General features: G+C 39.6%; 1 protein-coding gene across 1 annotated transcript in view; it reads right to left on the bottom strand.

The window, feature by feature from the left end:
- The window catches only part of Csgalnact1 (chondroitin sulfate N-acetylgalactosaminyltransferase 1), a 333,334-nt gene that overhangs the window by 189,075 nt on the left and 129,208 nt on the right, over positions 1 to 15,051 (bottom strand). The window lies entirely within an intron of this gene.

Genomic DNA, 15,051 nt, shown 5'->3' with positions numbered 1-15,051 from the left:
AAGAGGGATGAGTGAAATTTCTATGACTATAAGTAGGCGGCTTGAAAAGAGTCCAACATCTTCAACACTTGAGGTTCTAGACTTTCTTAGTATAAAGATTTATTCAGATCTTCTGATATAGAGGATCCTAATGCATTTGTCCACATTAACCAAATACAGCTCTCATGATTGGTTTCCCCATTTCACAAAGACAAGTCATCCCATGGAAGACTCAACCATCAACAAGAACTTACCCAGCATTCAATGACCCCGGCAACAGAGACAGCCCAAAGGAAGCACAATACACAATGCACATAGATCACCAACACAGCAGGGGGCGTAATGGGGATATGATGTGGCACTACGGTTAAAGTCTATCAGGCCTAAGCTTTGGGGACTGCTCAGTCGACAGAGTACTTGCCACATAAGCATGAGGACCAGTGCAGATCCTCAGCACCACACAATCTAGGTACAAGGGTAGGTGCCTATAATCTCAGCACTGGAGAGAGAGAGACAGGAGATAAAAAGGTGTTGAGAAAGACACCCAACATTGACCCCTGCCTTCCACAGACACCTGAATATCCATACATACAAATCAGATATATAAAACTACAAAACAAACCCTAGAAGTTGAAGTAAGTTTCAACTTTGCCGTTGTGTCTTCATAGAGCACTAAGTCACTTGCAGACTACAAAGTGGACCAGATAAATCATCCTCAAATCCCTTCCAGGACAGAAAATACCCTTGCTCCTCGTGGCTCCATATAGAATCCATCTGCTACCAGAATCCTTGCCGTGTCTCTCAGGTCCTCGTAGGCATGTCCTCTGCCTCTGCTCTGCCGTTGCACGGTCCCAGCTTTCTCAGCTGTGACCACTCAGGACAAGTGCCCAGAGCATGAGTGTGAAGAAGAATGGATAAAGTTTGGTTTCTCTGGCTTCTTTACGACTCCCTTTGGCTACATACCTCCAAAACTCTACTGCGGGCACCGAAGCCTGATCTACTCTCTTCCCAGGCCTGGTGACACCACTAGATGAAGAATCCAACCTATCATCAAAGCTGAACAGACAGTTTTATCCTTGGTGGCAATTTTTGTCATCTTCCCAGATGTGGGCGTGTCCATGATGATAATCAAGAAAAAAATAGTCATGCAGCAGACTGACGAGCTGCCACTATTTGAAACATGTACTAGGTCTGCTGTATCTGCTTCTCTGTGTATATCTTATATATTTGGTTGTGAGCCTAGCCTTTAACGGCTGAGCCATCTCTCCAGCCCTCTTGGTGTATATCTTGTCATGCTCTGACTACAGGAGAATTGAGAACAGGCCATCTACATTTTCAGAAACGGACTGTGACATTACAAAATATTCCATCATGAAAATATAAACACTGTGTAAATGTTTATATAACAGACCGTATTCAATTAATCTACTGGATTGAGCTGGTGAAAGGATTTACAGGGGGATGGCGCTTACACCAGAGATGCAGGAAAAAAAATTATCTCAAGTTTCAAATAAATAAACAGTAATAGTGCTTGTACATACGCATCATTTAACAAAACTGCACAGAAAATGCAAATGAATATTGCCGCAGGGAATCTATAAGTTCCGTATACTGCTTACTATGTATAGAAGATACCAATGAAAATACACATACGCATAGGGACCATGGATGTTTAATCAATAAATTTTTAAATCATTAAAATATGCTTTCAGTCCTTGCTAGGTCCAATTAAAAAGAGGAAAGCAGGAACCCAAAAAGAAGTCTTCGAAAGCATCACTAATTGTGCTTAAATAATACTTTGGCCCCACAGAATGTACAAAGCTTTAGGTTGTTGAGATAGCTTAATAAGTAAAAGTCCTTGCTGCAAAATTTAATGACTTGGGTTTGACCTTCAGATCCATTCGCTAGAAGGGAAGAACCATCCCTCTGCGATTTGTCCTCTGACCTCCACTCATGCACTATGATGTGTGGCCTCCTGCTCTTTCTTATAACACATGAATATAATAACATTCCTTAAAATGCACTACTAATTGTCTTAAGATTTGGGCCTGAATCATTCTAACTGCCCCCCAAAGAGTAAAACAATAGAATTTATAGTGAATGCCTTCGAAAAGGCATGGCACCATCGAAAAGATTATTTCAAATAATTTCAACTAGCCAATCCAGGAAGTAGATCCCGAGCTCTGGGGTGCAGGTGAGGACTCGGGTGCAGAGAGTTCAAATCACAAGCTCAGGGTCAGATGCCATCTCACCTACTATGACATCACAGTTGGAGGCTGGACATTAAACTTCTGCCTTAAGTATACAAACAAAGAAAGCAAACATGGGATCCTGGAATGGCGCTGTTTTATGACTTGCTGACTCATGCCTTTCATGGCTTTAAGGGTCTCTTTGTGTGTTAAACAGCCATGAGTTTATACTTCAAAGGTGGAAGTTAGTCATTTGTGTGGGTATAGAAGAGGTCAGTAGTTGAAGCAATCATGAAAGACTGGGGTGATACAGAAAGGAGTGGAGGCAACAGAATGGGCTGAAATTCTCAGGAATGCTTTGGGCTGCGTCCTATCCAGTGCCTGTAAATGTGGGCAAGCCATTTTCATCCTTGGATCTGTTTTATCTTTAGCAAAACTAAAGTTTTGGACCAATATTTCACAACTCCTTCAAGTCCTCCAGAGAATCCTTCCTACGTTGTTACATAAGTCAACAAGAATTGGTTTGTCTAGGATAAGGATACACGGCTAAAACAAAGCTCTCTCCCTTCCCCAAAAGAACCATCCCATATGTCACAAGATTCCTTATGAATTTTCAAAAGAAGTCTGTTCACAATGAATACCCCAGAAGGAAGAGGTTACCCACCCAGGAACTGCCATGTTATCCTGGTACCCTATTAATATTTTTCATTTCAAAATCACTCAAGTGTTGATTCAAACCTTCTGATGGAGAAAAAGAGGAATGAGATCTCAACCCAACATCACCCCCACTCTCCTACTCCCAACCTTTCTGCCAGCAGTCCACGCCATGCTCCCTACATCAGACAAGAGCACTAGTACTGGGGTGGTGGACCAGTTACTGTGTAGTTCCAGTCTTGTTGGGTCCCTAACATGGGTCTATTCTCTCTTTGCACTGAAAAATGCATCATTTTCTCTTTTTTAGTGGATGAATTTTTCTGAGTCTCTTTGGAAAGGCTATGTGTGTGTTTGTGGTGGGGGAGGGTAGGGGACAGACAGACAGACAGAGGGGGGACTACATAAAGAGATTGTTAAAACATCTCAGCATGTAGAAAGCCTTCCCTTTTATCATGAAAAAGGGGGAAAGAAGAAAAGAAAGGGTGGGGTGTGGAATTACAGCAGCTGACTGAGACTTACTGTCTCTGAGAACAACTTCTCTCATGAATTTTCATTTCACTATTTTGGGGATTTAGCCAAACTGAAAATTGTTCTTGGAAAAAGTATTCCTTCTGTGTGGTAACTACTTTCATGACACATGATTTGCTCCAACTCAAAATTCACAAGGAATATAATCTCTGTTCTCTCCTCTACCTACACAGATGCCTTACTCTGTGCTTAGGTTCACAGACACTGCTTCCTCTGAGCATGCGATTTATTTGTTTGCTTTCTTTGATGGACTTATTTAGCGATCATGATACTATCATGAACTAAATACCACAATGTAGACGCCACCTTTCCTATATTAAAGCAGCGATTTACGATCGACGGCCAATCTTTATCACGTTGTAAACATAACTGTTTTATATGTGTTCAGCCTTCACCATGGGCACACTATTTTCTAATTTTTTGCTTGACTTCTCTTCGTATCTACTTAGCCCGTATATCTGTCATTTCCAATGAAGCAATAGCCCACCGTGTTGCTAAAAGACTGTTTAATTAGCCATCTTTCGGCTAGTTGTTTCTAGGCTTTATTATAACCCAGTCGAGCATTTCTAAGTAAATAAATCTTATGTTTTTTTGTTGAGAGCTATTTCCTTAGGCTACAAACTGAAATATAGAACTAACAGCTTAAAAACCATAATCAGCTCTGCGGCTTATTACAAATCACCACGTGGCACACACACACTCTCAAAAAAAAAAAAATACTAGCAATTTGCAATGTCTTCAATAAGATATAAATCTCCTTCCTTCATTCACCACTTCCTTCTTTACCACTGAGATTTCTGGGTCTTATTGACTGTAGGGTGAATCCAAAAGAGTGGTCTCCTCCTGCGTATCTGATGAGTCTGGCCTCGGAGGGCACCTGTCCTTAACTGCACGCACGTGTGCACGTGCGTATGTGCACACACACGCACACACAATTTAAAATAAAATAATATATATTGCATATAATATTGCATTTGTGTTTCTTTTTCTATATGAGGCTTGACCCCAAAGGTATTCCAATACATACTTAATACATTTTTTATCATAAAAGATTAAAACTAGGAGTGACATTGTAAGTGATACATATGTCCCAAACTCTTCTTTTTTATTGGATATATTTCTTTATTTACATTTCAAATGTTATTCCCTTTCCAAGTTTCCTGTCCATATGCCCCCTAACTCCTCCCCCCAATAAGGATGACCCCCATCCACTGCCCCTCACCACCCCCCTGACAGTCCCCTGCACTGGAGGTCCAACTTTGGCAACCCCTTCCACTGGTGCCCAACAAGGCTGTCCTCTGCTACATATGCAGTTGGAACCCAGGGTCATCCAACTCTTAAACTCTGAGATGAGAAACTGAATCCAAGAAGTGAAAAGATTCATTGAAGGTTTAACTCGTCAGTGAAATGTCACTTTATTGGCTGGGCTTGCCAGCCCTTCACATCCACTCTGCATATGATAGACTGCTCGGTGATAAAGACATCTGGGTGCAAAACAGAGACGGAGGCTCAGTCAGGGCTTTAAAATCACTATTTTTACTTTAGAGTCTTAAAGTAAACGGAGGTCAATACGTTCCACCAATGTCTCAAGTTTTGCTCCAACTCTAAAATCACGAGGGCCATAATCTGTTCTATCCTCTACTTACACAGATGTCCTATTCTGTGTGCTGCATACCATTTTCATAAACACTGCTTTATCTCTAACATGTGATTTGTGTGTTCACGATAGCATGAGGAACCAAACGTCACAAGGCAGATCCTACCTTAAGGCGGCGGTTTCCACTTCGCTGAGAACCTTTACCATGGCGGAACGATGATTTTATGTGCATTAATTGTGGGTGCAAAGGGTTAATTGGTGGAGCAATGTAATTCTAAGCTGACCTTACACTGCCTTCTATATTGGGCACTGTGACCCAACATGAGGTCGTGACACTGAGTGCAGGAGTCGCAAAAAGATTGTCAACCGTAAAGGTCTCTGAGTATAAACCAAAAATTATTTCTAAGTCAACCCCAAAGTGAATCCGAGGTGCCGGTGGCATGGCTCGCCAGCGTCGCATCACATGATCTCACTGCAGTCTTGGTCACGAATACGTCGCATAATGGATTCCTTCAAGCCAAACACACCCAGCAAATAGTGCCTGAATCATCTCAGCTAGATTTCAGACTATAGGATGCTATGAGTTAAAAGTGTTTTTTTTTTCTATGCATATCAAGCCTCTTTTGTTTATGTGGAAATATAATGGTTTAATTATGGAAAACTAAGATATTTAATATTTTCCTACTTTCATTTCTCAGAATATAAGCATCAAATTAATGTATCTCCAGATCAGGTGTCTGATTTTAAAAACTGCTATTGTGGTAGCTGAATTAAGGGTCATGAAAAAAATGTTAAAGCAGTTTTGGCTTGAGACTGGAAACAACCACCACCAGTTCTCGCGTATGTTTACACAAAGCATTGCTCCTCACGCTGCGGTTTTAAAAGTATCAATGAACTGAGAGAGGTTTAAGACTTTCTATGTCCCATAGTACCACATACCCATCTAAGATTTAATTTGTTATGTAAATGTAAACGGGCACTTCCTTCTCATTTGGGAAAATTATAGTCTAGCAAAAATTGCTTTAAACCACATTTTGTTATGATTAATCACCAATAATATTTGACTCATATACCCATGTTACACATCTATTTACCCAGAGTCATGCAAATTTGTTACGTGGAAAGGAGACCTAAGCAGGAAGAGTTTAAGAAGCCCAATATATAGAACTATTTTTTACATAAAAGATGTCAACACTTTTAAATGAAATGAGTTTTGCCCTTTAAACCAGACTTCTTGCAACAACCAGCAGTTACCCTAACAACGCCCCATTGCTCGTGGTTTTGTTTGACCTCCTTTTTGAGGCTAACTTTCCAAGCTAATATGAATCAACCCAATTTTTTTTTTCATTTAATGGTGTAAGACAGGGTCTTATATAGCCCAGGCTTGCCTCAAACTCACTGTGTAGCCAAAGTTAGGCATAGAATACTAATCCTTCTGCCACTATCCCCAAATATTGGGATTATAGGCAGGTACAACTACATCTAGCTTCCGTTGTAAATTTTAAAACAATAAAATTAACACCATCACATTGAACCTCAGATGTGTACCTTTCACATTACCAAAAAGAAATACAATCTAGACAGTAAGTAATAGGGACAAACAAGAAATATATAAAGTAAATAGGTTTTAAAGAGCAAAGCTATCAACCATAGTGATAAATGTGCACAGGTTAATGGCCTTGTCAGAGACAGAACTCTGTGTCTAGCTTTATGCTGTTTATGAGATACCTACAGCCATGTGACTGGAAAAGAAGGAAAAAAGGAGAAGAAAATATATCTACAAAAACATCAAATTGGGTGATAACATTTATTTTGAATGGAGCAGAATTTGAGACAGAAGAATGGGATGAAGAATGAATGCATGAGAAATGTCAACTTTAAAGTAAAAATTCCATTTTAATAAGATAGTTTGCCTTAAATTGGCCAATGTGTTTTCCTTAGTGAAAGCTAAAAGTATTGATTTATTTATTTTTATTTTGAATTAGCATGCATAGTAAATTTTGTAAATTTTTACTGATTGGTTGGTTGGTTTTGGAAATTGATGCAAGGGATTAAAATCAGAGCCCTACATATGCTAAGTAAATGCCCTACCACTGAGCTACAGCCCAGCCTAGAACAATATGGGGCTTTTTCTTTTTACAATATTTTCATTAATTCTTTATAAATTTTATACATTGCTTTGTAATGATATTCACCACCCTGCCCCAACTCCACCCAGATACACTTCTCATTCCATACCAGCACAACTGAACGTTTATTTTAATGATAATTTAGCATAAGGGTACAGCCATACTGTCTGCTGTGAAGACAACAGGGAAATCATTCATACCTTTTGGGTGTACATGACACAGCATAAAACACGACCGCTGGAAACTAAATGGATACAATATTAAACAACTGCAAATGAGTTATCAATGTACCCATACATTAAAGCACCTTCATCGGAGAAGCTTTGCAGTAGACCGTGAAGAATGCAGAGACCACACCCCTCCCCTCAAGGCTCAGGGATCATTGTGAGGAAAGGGATGGAGGAGGATAAGCGCCAGAGAGGCAGATAAGTACACGGTAACAGCACTGAAGCAAGGAGGCCGCTTACATGAACTCCGTGGTTATGACCACATATACAATATCAGTACAAGCCTAGGTTAGACCAAACCCCAGCAAGGGAAAAGGGAATTGAGTGCAAAGTCTCATCCCTAACCAAGGAGTTTTTGGAAATTGTTAGCTGCTGGGAGAGGGAAGGTCAGTTTTCCCTAAGAGCTATGTCCTAATAAGTTGAGCCCACTCCAGGAGAAGCCCACACACCCACGAATGTTTGAGCAGCACAAACTGGCCTTGGAGGGATGGGGACACAAAGTTAGGTGAGGAGGGGAAGGGGTTGGATCTTGAAGAGTTGTCAGGGGAGAGGATGAGCATAATTAAAAGATGTTGAATGAAATTCTCAAAGAACTAATAAAATATTCAAACATAATAAAATATGCAATGAGATGGCAATAAATGACACCATTTTAAGTTATAAAGGTTAATGCATGGGCAAATAAAACAGAATTTCATCTTATTGCAATATACACATATTAGTTATTCTCTTTCTTTAACTGTTGAGGGAGGTTTTATGTTTTGTGTGGTTCTTTTTTTTTTAACATAAGTATTTTACACTATGCATTCGCAATACTGGGTTTTGCCTGAACTTTGTTCGCTAATATAGAATATAGTAGCATACATATATACATACATTATAATATAGATATAACATAATATCAGGTTCTATAACTGTAAATCAAATGGGGTTCATTTATTTTGATCTGCTTTAAACTCAAGAAGTTTTTCTATAGTTTCTACCTGACAAAAGGGCATTTCAAAGTAATATTCTGTTAAATAAAAGAATATTTATCGTTATTCATTATGCTACTTTTCTCTACTGAGGAAAGGGAATGATCATAAATTAAGGATAAGTTAAAGGTAATCTTAGAAGACACAGCTTCTCCAGAGTGATCACAAGATTCAGAAATGGAGATGGATTAAATCTAACCTAAGGAACTGATGCGAGAGCCTCAGAAAAGCCCCTGGGCAAGCATTCTCAAACTTCCAGCATCTCCAGACTCTCGGCCCATGGGATCTGTCGTTTGTTTACTTTCTTTCTTCCAAGAATGGGTAATGGTAACTAACCTAAAAGACAGACTGTGTTTATGTATGTATGTATGTATGTATGTATGTATTTAAACATTATATATTTAATATATCATATATTAATATTAAAACCTAATTATATAGTAGCATTATTGTAAGATATTATTTATATGTTATATCATATACAATATATGTTATACATTATACATTATGTATTACATATGATAAATTATATAATAAATAAATTATGTATATAATTATAATGTACTGTTTGTTTTATAATATATATAGTTCTACATGTTATAAAATATAATGTAGGCATGAAATTTTTGCAATCTACTTTTAATAAGGGTTCAACCCTTCCTCCAGACCACCATCCAGCAGAGGTCGGGGAAGAGAAAAGTCAATAGGATATATTAGGAAGTGGGCCTGTTCAGCAATAGTCCTTTGGGGGTGAGCTGGATCTTCTTTGGCAGCAGTTCAGTCCCATAGCAAACACCAAATACAATTTAGCAGCTGCAGACCCGTCCTCTAGGCAGGCAGACACCAGGCATAAACATCAACCAGCCTGAGGCAGGTCACTGAAGCAGCAAGCTGGTGCGGGAGCCTCGTGAGCAGTTCTTGAGCGAGTTTCTCTCTGGCCTCACCACTGATGGAGATGAACACTTTGTAAGGAGAACCAATACGTGCATGTCCTTAGTGAAGAATAGCAAGGCGAAGCAAACCGAACCAATGTTCAGTGCTTGCCTCCCACTGTCTGTGGGGTCATTTGTATACTTCATCGAGCGCCTTTCAAGTGTTGGCTATATCACAGCATCCGTTTACTTGTGTCTGCTTTAGGAAGACAACATTTAACATAACTAACTTTCCAAAGAAACTAGAAGCTTCCATTTCAAAATAATGAATAATATATAATAATAATAATAAATGTAATATAATAATTTTTGCCAAAGCTCCTCCATTACAGAAAGTTATAATTTGCCAGAAATGCATAAAGCGGTGGATCATGTTAACCCAGGCCAAGTTGATACATTACAACACAAGTCCTACACCTAAGGCTCTGAGTATCATCTAGAGATGACGGAGATGTTGTCCACTTCAACAACATGGTAGCCTGAACAAGAACTGACCATTGACAACACCAGTTGATACGCCAACATGGAAGGGGGAAATATCACTAGGCCTTCCCCTAGATGAAGATTACAGGCAATTAACAACTAAGAGAGGGGGACAATTTTGTGTTCCTTGGGGATGAGCTCCTAAGTGATTATCCAAAGCCAAGTGGTCAGCTCTGAAATCATATATGTTAAATTAATTAATTAACTCTGCAGGTTGCATTAATGGTGTGTGTGTGTGTGTGTGTGTGTGTGTGTGTGTGTGTGTGTGTATGTATGGGTGTCTGTGTGTGTGTGTGGGTGTGTGTGTGTCTGTGTGTGTCTGTCTCTTTGTGTGTGTGTGTGTGTGGTGCATGTGTGTGTGGGGGGGGTGTATGTGTGTGTGTATGGGTGTGTGTGTGTATGTGGTGTGTGTGTGTGTGTGTGTGTGTGTGGGTGTGTGTGTGTGTGTGGGGGGGGTGTGTGTGTGTGTGTGTGGGCATGCATGTGTGCCTGTGTGTGTGCATGTGTGTGTGGGTGTAGGTGTGTGCATGTGTGTGTGGGTGTAGGTGTGTGCATGTATGTGGGTGGGGGTGTGTGTGCATATGTGTGTGTTTATGTGGTATGTGGTATGTGTGTATTCATGTATTATTGCTTAATAAATAAATGAATTCTTGAATTTGATGCCAAGCTCAGAAGGGGTTGGAGGGATGAGAAGGAGGAAAAAAGATGTAGACATAGTACACATAAGTGGATTTTTTAAAAAAACAGTCTTTTCTGTTCTCCAAAGAAATTTAAATTTCTATCATAAATAGAACAACTACATTAAATAAGTAAACAGGACAATAATACAGTTTAGATATTCATTTTTTCCGCAGATCTCTGCTGCAGAGACATCAACTTGCCAACACTCGTGAAAAGTCTGTGCCACGTGCTCCAAGACGATTCTGAGTAAGAAACTCCAAAGACAAAGGCGGCCTCCTGGGAGTGGCTTCCTGAGGGACCATCACAGAGTTACCTTGCATTTGTTTTGACTTGAATATTTTTATGTGCTAAAGTTTCTTCAAATAAAGTTCTGTTGCCTTATGTTAGCATGTTGTCTAATTTCTGGTGGGAAGCACAATAACATGCCTCCAAAAAGAATCTTAAAATCGCTTCATACCTATATTCTTAAAATGAGATTTATACAGATTATTATGAACAGAAAAAATAATCAGATCTTCCAGGAGCCTCTGCATCTCAGAAATATAATCAGTTATGTTAAGATGATGACATAGAGGGGTGTGAACTCTGTGGTAGGTACACAGACCTTGGAGAACTTGGACAATGCTGACATTTAATTTCCCACTCCCCTGGAAAGCATGGTCCAGAGGGCTGGCGTAGCCAAGTTCTCAGCAGGTCCTGTCTCCTGGCACAGCTACACCTGTAATTACTCTGGACATTTTTCCCTCCTACTGCATTTCATAATGTAATGATCACCACCACCCATTTTCTTCCACAGAACCCCTTCCTTGCCTGAGGAAGAACAGACAATTTCTCAGGGTGGACACAGTGATTGAACAGTCAAATTTCATCTTTTATTCATCCCACAGAAATGTACTGAGTGCCTCCAACTGTCACCTTCTCTAACACAGTTGTATTGAGTCTCTCTCCTTCTCCAAAGCTCATAGAAGGCCTCCCCACTGCTGGAAATAAAGAAAAAGAGAACAGCACTATCCCTACAGTGTTCAATGTAGAAGACCATGGTTCTTGAATAGGGATGGGTATAGGAAGGGCATCGAACTTGATTAGGTTGACCCAGCTCAAAAGTAGTCGGGGAAGACAGGTGGAAGTACAGAGGAGGGGAAAGGGGGGAGGTGGGGAATGAAGGCTGTCGGCAGGGAGCTCGTGGAGAAAAGCAGAGACCTGAGAAATTATGATGGGTGGAGCCTAGAACCTGTAAGGGAGTCAATGTGACAGGACTGAAGTTGCAGACACCTGTGGAGACATAGAAGTTGGGGAATGAATACAGGGAGGGAACTACATCTTAAAGAGAACACAGCCAGTTCATATGGGACCAACTAGGAATTGAGAGCCTGACCTGAGGAGCCCAAGTATTAAGGAAGGACTAAGAAGAGAGTAGTTTGTTTGGTGGGCATTGTTACATGAGCTGAGAGAAGTCAAAGGATCCTCTTCAACATTGTTTATTTAAAAAAAAATTACCACATCTGTGTCACAGTAGCAAAATGGCCCTGGCTTTAGACTGAGTTTCAAAGAAACCATCAAAATATTGATACTGAAAGCTGAAGCAGGCAAATGAGTTTACACAAGACACAAGAGAAACAGCATTAGATCTTGACAAGAGACAGTAAGGACAATGTGACAGTCATGGTGCCAGATGGCTCTCAAGTATGAGTTTGGACATGGATACTTTGGGCAAGCAGTCCTTTTCCTTCTCACTTGGGTCACGTGTAAACCTTGGAGAACAGTATTGTTATGCTTAGGTAGTAAACACCTCCTCCTATGAGGAGGCTATGGAGCCTTTAATACAGGAAGGCTAGTGAGAACTTTTCCATTCACTGACATCATGGCGCTGAAGGGAATTGTGTGGCCCTCCCCACATTTTTCTCTTCTGCTCCTGGCCAGGAAGAAAGTCATGTTGCTCTGTCAGGTGCTCCTGCTGTGATGTGATGCTTCATCACAAACCCAAGAAAGGGGCCAACCAAAACATGGACTGAAGGCTTCCAAAGCACAAGACAAAGTAAACCTTTTCTCTTTATAAGTCTGCTCTCTCTGATGGCCGTTATAGCATGAAAAGAGACTAACACAGAAGGGGGTATCAGGGAAAATGCAAATGGAAGTATATGACCCAACCATTAGGTACTCACTTAGTTCTATTTTCATATAGTACACAGGATTTCTATGGCTGAAAAGGATTCAAAATTTAACATACTAATTTTTGTTCTGAAAATATTCCGTTATGAGTACTGGGCTGCAACACCTGGAAGGGTGATGACTGTTTCCAAATGTTGTCTTTCAATTCCTGTCAGAGTCATCAGGAGCCTCAGGTGGAGAGTGCAAGGCATGCATGTGCCCAAACCATCCAGAAGAACCCTTGGAAGGAAGAGCTTCAACAGGGAGTGTCACACGAATAAGAAAAGGCCTTTTGTCAAAAGATGGAGAGTAATGTATGTGGTGTTACAAGAACATGGACAGACAGAGGGACCTTAAAGAGGTAAAGGGTCTGTGCAAGATGTAGGGATGACAAGAGAGAAAGTACAAATAGTAAGAAAACCCACAAAGAAATTGGTAAAGAAGTTTAAGTCAGGAATCATTTTGAAGTTTCAACCTAAGACTCTCGGAAAGTCTATAGACAAAATCACAAGCCATCTACCTATCATTTCAGGGGATCGAGAGTGGCAGAGTCCTGATGAGTGCGTATCATCCAGCTCCCCAGTGAAGGAAACTGCATGTCTACCAACATAGACAGAGGCTGCCCATAAACTGCACTGATATAACCAATGTGTAACTTATGAATACCAAGTATGTAATATCTTTATACTAAATCAGAATAGCCTTTATTTTTTCTAAATTTTTGCCACACTCTATCAACAGGAAAGCCATGGTTGAAATTATAATATGAGAATTGCCACCTGGGTGCTTGCTCATACCTCCCTTCCTGTTAACACTGAAACATGTCATTCACCCAAGGATGCAAAAGTAACCATCCTGAGCCTGGTCATTCCCTAGTATCACAGGACTGCTCAATGCTTGCACCATTCGTGATATAATGCAATCAGGAGACGGTGCACTTTAACCTTCACTCTTCATCATCTTAAGTCTGGATGACAAAACAATAAATCAAGCCTTGATGGAAAGTCAATACGATGGTGAGGTAAATAGTCCATTGTGGCCAATTCTGAGCTGTAAGACAACCACTGCTTACCACTGAGCTTGTGGGAAATGCACAGTAGCATTCCTTCGTAAGAATTTCCTCCAAGCATCTCACTGCTGGATGTTTATTGACCGTCTTTCTCGGGTCCTCGTTCACATCACTAGGACAGATGTACTCCTATGTGTTGAACTGGATGAAACCTGGCCTTTTGTTATTTAGAAATCTTAAATATCTATGTATAAACACTGGGAAGTAATATTATTATTATTTAATAATAATAATTAATAATTATTATTATCATTATTATTCAACTTGGATACAGTTCTAAGAATTTCTGTCACTTAGTGCTGCATATGAAATCTTTTCTAAAGATTTAGTTATATTTCATGTGTATGAATTCTTTTTCTAAGTACAGTTTGTACTATGTATCTGTGCCTGGTGTTCTTAGGAGACAAAAAGGGGTATTAGATCCCCTGGAGCCGGAGTTATAGGCAGTTGTGACTCACCATGAGGCTGCTAGAAACAAACCCCAGGTCCTCTGCAGAAGCAGCCAGGGTTCTTAGCTGCTGAGTCATCTCCCCAACTCCTGAACTAGCTCTTAATGCTAGCCATTGCTTAAAAACAAATTTCATAAGGGTGTCAATAAATGTAACAGGTACCACCTGCTTACCTGTTACTGGAACAATGTAAGAATGCTCATCCCAGCAAAAGAAACTACTTTATTATGTATCAAATCTATTCTCTAAAAGAATAGCACCTACCACATTGGATTGTGATCTCTTTAGGGTTACAGAACATATGCATAAACCTTGTAAATTAAAAACACAACACTTTTCCCATGGTATTTTTTATGTGTGAATAAGTCACCTTACTCATCATAGACATCCATTACCGTAATTATTTTAATATCAGACAAGAGTACCTGTCAGCACAATTAACTAATTCTGGGGTAATTGTATTTAGCTAAAGCAGTTGTTCATGTGTTTCACTTTTATTTCTCAATTTCTTTTAATTGCATTATCTGGAATTTCCAACCTAAAGTCAATAAAATCACATTTGGGAATAGAAAACAGTAGAAGAGAATGAAGAATTTCAGACTTTAGTTGAAAGTTTAAAAAAAGGGGGGGGGAATTCATAAGAACAGGTGAAAGGAAAACACAGTTTTAAAATTTATAAACTGGTTTTTGAGAATTTCATACACAGTTACACTCTATTTACATCACTTTTGAGGACATATAGAATACTTACAACAACTGTCTATATGCAGAATCAAAATGATTTCTATGCATCTCTAAACACTAAACTTTATATAGTAGGGATTCACTCTGAACTCAGTAGAATTAATACAAAAATCAATTAAAGGAAAGATAAATAGTTGTTCCCAGGTATTGGGTATTAATCAATATACTGTTAAATAATTCATAAGTCTACAACTATTTATTTAGAAGTTGGGGACAACAAATACAGAAGCCCTTTCAGAAGGGACCATTTCAGTCAAGAACAGTCTAA

This window comes from Rattus rattus, chromosome 13 (genome assembly GCF_011064425.1).
Source record: "Rattus rattus isolate New Zealand chromosome 13, Rrattus_CSIRO_v1, whole genome shotgun sequence".
Classification (NCBI taxonomy): domain Eukaryota; kingdom Metazoa; phylum Chordata; class Mammalia; order Rodentia; family Muridae; genus Rattus; species Rattus rattus.
The sequence above is the reverse complement of the archived record's forward strand: the minus strand, read 5'-3'. Positions and strand labels throughout refer to the sequence as shown.